This window comes from Pseudochaenichthys georgianus, unplaced genomic scaffold (genome assembly GCF_902827115.2).
Source record: "Pseudochaenichthys georgianus unplaced genomic scaffold, fPseGeo1.2 scaffold_180_arrow_ctg1, whole genome shotgun sequence".
Lineage (NCBI taxonomy): Eukaryota > Metazoa > Chordata > Actinopteri > Perciformes > Channichthyidae > Pseudochaenichthys > Pseudochaenichthys georgianus.
In genome coordinates this window covers 23,517-30,413 of record NW_027262575.1, presented here as the reverse complement: position 1 = coordinate 30,413, position 6,897 = coordinate 23,517, and positions in this window count along the sequence as shown.

The following is a 6,897-nucleotide window of genomic DNA, read 5'->3' as shown; positions in this document are numbered from 1 at the left end:
TCTTAAGAAGCATTGCCAGATGTGAACCACGCCTCGCTCAGAAGAGCTCTCAGAAGACCTACCATTAAGAATTGTTGACTTGCATAAAGCTGGAAAGGGTTCCAGAAGTATCTCTAAAGCCTTGATGGTCATCAGTCCACGGTGAGACAAGTTGTCTGTACATGGAGAAAGGTCAGCACTGTTGCTGCTCTCCCTAGGAGTGGCCGTCCTGTAAAGACGACTGCAAGAGCACAGCGCAGAATGCTCAATGAGGTGAAGAAGAGTCCTAGAGAGTCAGCGAGAGACTTAGAGAAATCTCTGGCACATGCTAACATCTCTGTTGACGAATCTACGATACGTAAAACACTGAACAAGAATGGAGTTCATGGAGGACACCACGGAGGATGCCACTGCTGTCCAGAAACAACATTGCTGCACGTTTGAAGTTTGCAAAAGAGCACCTGGATGTTTCCGGGCCCAGCAACCTAAAGGAAGTGCAGTACCGCCGTTTGACCAGCACGAATATTCTCATCAGACTCCGGCGCACTTCCTGGGGGCTTGGAGTAGCAGCAGTGATCAGTCTGTCTCCAGTTAGCTGTATAACAAAGTCCTGAGGAAACACAGCGGCCTCCCAAGTAACAGCCTGCCTGTCTGCCTCATTTCAGAGTGGGTTATTGAAGCCGAAGCCTGGTGCTGCAGTCCGGGAAGACTGCAGAGAGTCCTCCCCTGTATTCCTCCACTACGGTCTGGGAGCAGCATCTATCTCCACTGTTGCTGTAACCATGGTAATGTCCCTCTGTGGGACCAATAAAGGACTTCTGATTCTGGGACAGACAGAGGAGAGGGGAGGAGGGGTGGGTTGAAGAGCGGCTTTCTTCTTTTGAAGAGTCCTTCCTCGCAGCCCACCGTATCCCAGGATGCAATGCGCGCCGGTGATGAGGAAACAAACAAAATGTCGGTCCGGTCTCAGAGAGAAAGCAGCACGTGAGGAGTAACTGATAAACGTGAGTATCGGGTTTAACTTACTTTAATAACGGATGAATGTGAGTATCGGGTTTAACTTTCAATCAGGAGAGACAGTTTTGATCTAACAATACATATCTATTTCCGGGTATACACGGATGAATGTAATGGTGTTTGGCGATTAGACCCCGTTGTTTGTTCGGCCCGACGCGAAGGTTTGTAAAAGGTTACCAAGCGAGGTAGTGATGTGTCGGTCGAAAGCGAGCCGGTGTAGGTACCAGATGTGTTCGGGGTACCAGATGTGTTCGGGTGTATTTCCGTCGCATCCGTCATCAGTCATATTTTACGGCAACTCATGATGGTCAAATTCCGAACATTTAAACATAGCCGACACTTCATTATTTACAATGTCCGTTATTATATGTAGAAGATTATACTTTTCTCCATCATGTTGTTTCCATAGCAACAACTTCAAACAGGCATAGCCTACACTTCATTCTTTACTTTGTTCGTTATTATATGTAGAAGATTTGGTAGCTTTGTCTTGATCTGTAGATGTGATTTAATGTGTCGTGTGTCTCCCAACTCCTCTCCAAAGTTCAGATACTATATAAAAATACTAAAAGGTAAATAAACATGAAACATAATGACAAAATAACAACCTGAAAGATATGTATTCTATCTACACATTTCGTAATTATATAATCTAGTGGCCTTATAAAAGTGTTGGCTAAAGTAACGCAGAATATATACATTTTTGTATTGTAAATAATTAGAAACATTATTTATGTGCACAAGTACATGGAAGCACCCCACACATAACAAGCTGTCCCGAGTTCCTCCGCTGCAGTTCCGCAGACGGCCGGTGTGTGGGAGCAGAGCGCTGGGAGCAGAGGGAGGTGAGTAGACGGATATGACGCATGACGCATGCGACGGAAATACACCCAAACATATCTGGTACCCGAACACATCTGGTACTGACACCGGCTCAAAGAGTCAAATGTACGGTTGACTGGCATATATTGGAGTTATTGAAACTCTTATAAATTGTGCATCTTATCAGAGATATCATCTGATGGCGGCAGTGGCGTTTCTATATGTACAAAGTGGTGGGGCACAAAAAACTCAGATGTCTATATATAAGCTTCTGCAGAGAGGTTCATGGCTGGTGAGGCACTGGCTCTGACTCTTCAGGTTTACAAATATATTAAATCAAAATATAATATTATTTTCAAAAGCTTTTTTTGTCTGATGCTTCAATTACTTTTAAACAGACAGTTCAACAGAAGGATACCCAAAAAAAAATGTAATTTTATCATTTAAATATTGAATTGTTCTCTCTTAGTAAGATCCCATTTTCAATAACATTGCAGTCTTACCTTGACTTGAAGATTAAGTCCATTTGCCTATCCTTCTGGACAAAAATCTCTATTACTTTTTTGTAAAAGTCCTCCTTATGTTCTTGTAGTTTCAAAAGTCTATCATAAATCTAATCTAATCAATAGATTTTTGATTCGAAAATGATAAAAGTAGGGTAGACATGTGGATATTATCCGGCTGAACAAAACGGGCATTTATCTAACAGCTACGTTTCCCACAGATCTTATTTTGAGCTATTTTCTAAAATCCTATGGAGAAATCTCGTTGCTTTTTTGTGGAGGGAAGCCATGCGCAGCTTACTTCCTGGTTTTAGGACGCCTCACTGCAGCTCTCTCGTCTCCTCTTCACACACCACACTTTTCGCGGCACACGTACTTACAGCCAATCAGCTCTGCATTATGTGAGATGACGTATGGTGGGGATGGCAGCACTTTGCCCCTATGGTCATTATTTTTTTGCCACACACATTAAATAGGAAAATACTCTGAGCATGCGCAGTGTAGTTTTTGCAGTCACCGTTCACTTAGACAGTGAGAGGGAGGGGCAGGATCGGGTTTTGTCCCACATGGCTCTAAACAGCTCAATAGGCCCACTGTAGACACTAATTAGAAGAACACAGACTAAAACAGCAATGAGACGAATCAGATGATTAAACATGATCTTAAAATATATTTTATATATTTTTTAATTTATTTTTTGCATTTTGTTGTAATCATTATTTTAATACTTTCTGCTGACACTAGGTGGGGCTGTGCCCCACCTGCCCCTAATGACCAGTCGCCACTGGCCAGGAGGTTGCCGTTTCAACGAGCGTTGGCTAGCAGAAGACAAATACAAGCCATGGCTAAGACGAGGGTCAAGCCCACGAGTAGCCTCCTGCAAAGTTTGCAACATAACGATGCGAGAGTCTGCGCTGACGAGCCACATGAAAGGTACGCCGTAGCAGAGCATTTTAGATTAGGCTAACGTTGCATGTTATGTTTATTTAAGCTAAAGAAACACCGGCGGCTGTTATGCCTGCTGTGACGTTAAATTACTCCGTTCTCTGCTTGTAATTATGCCGAAGCTTCAAAGCTGTATTTATCATCTGAATTTGCCGAAACAAGTTTAATATTCTGAAAGCCAATACTTTGTTTATTTGAAAACAGATGAAAACAAACTGTCTTTTATATAAAATTGAAGTATTATACAAGTAAACTACATTTTGTTTCAATCCCATGTAATTGTAGAATGAACACAGTCTTCCTTTGAAGATGTATAAGTCAGGTGTCTTGAGTAGTCAACATTACCTAAAGTCATTGTACACATTTGTAAATATTATTTTCCACTTGTTACCATTGTGAGTCTATTTTTATGCAGCTCTGCGTGATTTTGTGGCTACAATTCAGGCTAATATATATATATATATAATATAATAAAAATACAAGTACTCAGATCTTGTAGTGAAATGATAAGTACACAGATCTTGTACTTGAGTAAAACTAGAAGTACCAGAGTGTAGGAATACTCTGTTACAGTAGAAGTCCTGCATTCAAAATGTTCCTCAAGTGAAAGTAGAAAGTATTCTCATGAAAATATAGTGAAAGTAGCGACAGTAAAAGTAGTCGCAGATTGGTCCATTTCAGAATAATATATATGATATGTTTTATAATGATTGATCATGAAAGTGTTCTCAAAGCTGGTGGAGGAGCAGCTAGTCTGAAGTACTTTGTAGACTGCAGGGTAGCTGGTGAAGGTGCAGCTAGTCTGAAGTACTTTGTAGACTGCAGGGTAGCTGGTGGAGGTGCAGCTAGTCTGAAGTACTTTGTAGACTGCAGGTAGCTGGTGGAGGTGCAGCTAGTCTGAAGTACTTTGTAGACTGCAGGGTAGCTGGTGGAGGAGCAGCTAGTCTGAAGTACTTTGTAGACTGCAGGGTAGCTGGTGAAGGTGCAGCTAGTCTGAAGTACTTTGTAGACTGCAGGGTAGCTGGTGGATTTACTCCAGGTGGAACTAAAGTCTGATTCAACACTTGGTTAGATTTCACATCATTCATCCAGATCTGTGAAGTAACTAAAGGTATTAAATACATGTGAGTGGAGGAAAAGTACACCATGTACCTCTGACTTATGTTCACTGCCAACCTAAAAGTACCTCAACAATTAATCAATAATGTATTGAAAAGTTATTTGGCTGATTGTTTTATATCGGCTCAGACAGGTTATATGGGAGGCCCAGTCTACGTACAGATCACTTAGTTTTCTTTTCTTTAATTTTTCATCCTCGTGTAGAAGGCTATCATGAAACACACATTTGGTTGTTTATAGCATAAAGAACACCTGATTTAATGTGAGGTAGGGAAATAATCATTTGAGTATGTGTATATAAATATGTAATTTACAACAGCAGGAAAATGCACCTTGAAAATGCTTGAAAAGTGCTTGAATTTGACTTTGGAAAAGGTGTAAGAACCCTGAGGGAGGTATCGAACATTACAAAGTAGGTGACTGTGTGGATGCCTGTTCAAAATATTGCAAACTTGAATAAATCATTGAAATTATATATTTGTGTCCGACTTTAATTTGTACATCGTTCTTAATGCGATGTATAGTAGCTCTGATAGCGGTCCATACCTTCAGACAGCCTACAAGTAAAACACAAATCGATTATTATTCGCCAGGGCTGCCGAATAATCGATTTTGATCATGGTCAGTTTCTGGCAACCCTAATATATACACCCCTGAATATAATGTATTCCATTTATACTAGGGATGCACGATATTGGTTTTTTGAAACCGATACCGATAACTTCTTGCTTCTCAAGACCGATACCGATAATAAAAAAAATGTACGCCACTAATTATTTTAACAAGTTTTTTTCCTCGGCCGCCCCGTAGCTTCAGAGCGCATCGAGTTTAAAATACCATCTACAAGCTGATGCTGACAGCCCCGCTCCTGCCGCCCGCTTGTGGCAGACCACACTTCCCACGCTCACCGGCAGGCACCGACTGTGTGTGTGTGTGTGTGTGTGTGTGTGTGTGTGTGTGGTGTGTGTGTGTGTGTGTGTGTGTGTGTGTGTGTGTGTGTGTGTGTGTGTGTGTGTGTGTGTGTGTGTGTGTGTGTGTGTGTGTGTGTGTGTGTGTGTGTGTGTGTGTGTGTGTGTGTGTGTGTGTGTGTGTGTGTGTGGCCCGAGAGAGAGACCTTACGTGCATTGTTGTTGTTAGCATCTGGTGCTAGCTAGCTGCGCTAACGGATATAAGGAGCTGTTTAAATGAAAACAGAGGAGCGACATTTCGCCACAACTGCGCCGAGCACTTGACTTGATGCAGGAAGCAGACAGCGGGACGTTGGAGGAGAAGTCAGCCCACTCAGCACGGATAGTGCACAACATGATTGCAGCGTCCAGGCAGCTCCGGTTCGAGCATATGCCTTCAGTCGCACATAGCTCCAACGCGCGTGCGCGCACACACACACACACACACACACACACACACACACACACACACACACACACACACACACACACACACACTTTGTATTGTATTATTGTCTTCGTACGCTTCGATTGCGATGTTTCAGGTGACTGATCAGGTTCGAAGTATTAGGGAGCGCCGTTTTGCCAGTACCACAGTACTGGCAAAACGGGAGGAGCCGAGTGAAAAACAAGCGCCCCTCATCCCAACCCACCCACACCGCAGTATTTTTTTCTTTTTTTGTACCCAAAAAATATATTTTATATTATCGGGGCTATTAATACTGTTATCGGGATGACGTCATAATTCCTAATATCGGTCCGATAATTATCGTGCATCCCTAATTTATACAGTTTTTCTTTTGTTAATACATGACCCATTTCAATTAACCGTTTATTCTTGTAATTTTAATATGATTTCCTGTCATTATGAAATACAATTTAAAAATAAAAATGTCATTATTTTTTGGGGGAAAACGGTAAAAAACATTTTTTTTGCAGTCTAATGTATTTTGGCTACAAAGGGTCTGTTTGGTATTTTGAGCAAAACACTTCAGAGACATGTTTTGTATAGATCTATCCAAAACATGTCTCTGAATTGTTTTAAAAATGTCTATCTATTTAGACATTTTCATGATCATCCTTTTGCAATCATCATTTGTTAATAAGATTAATACATGTTGTTCTTTTTCTCTTGTTTCTCTGATTAGGACATTTCTGGAGAACTGGATCTGCTGAGGAAGGAGCTGCCATCCACACAGGACCCCCCGTGGTGCTGGAGGAATCTAAACAGCATCAGGGACATCATCCTCCCAAACCTCTGCTTCCTGCTGTCCAGCTGAACAGCAGCTCAGGAAGCTTCAGAGAAACAGTGTGTTGAACAGAGACTGAAGCTTCAGAGAAACAGTGTGTTGAACAGAGACTGAAGCTTCAGAGAAACAGTGTGTTGAACAGAGACTGAAGCTTCAGAGAAACTAGCAACTCTAGAAGCTAGCTTAGCATGCTAGCTTAGCATGCTAGCTGGTAACACGCTAGCAACACAGAGTGAGAGAAACAGGAAGTGGTGATTTAGTAAACATGAGTGTTGTGCTGCTCTCGTTGGTGAAGCAGCGACTCACTGTGGCTGC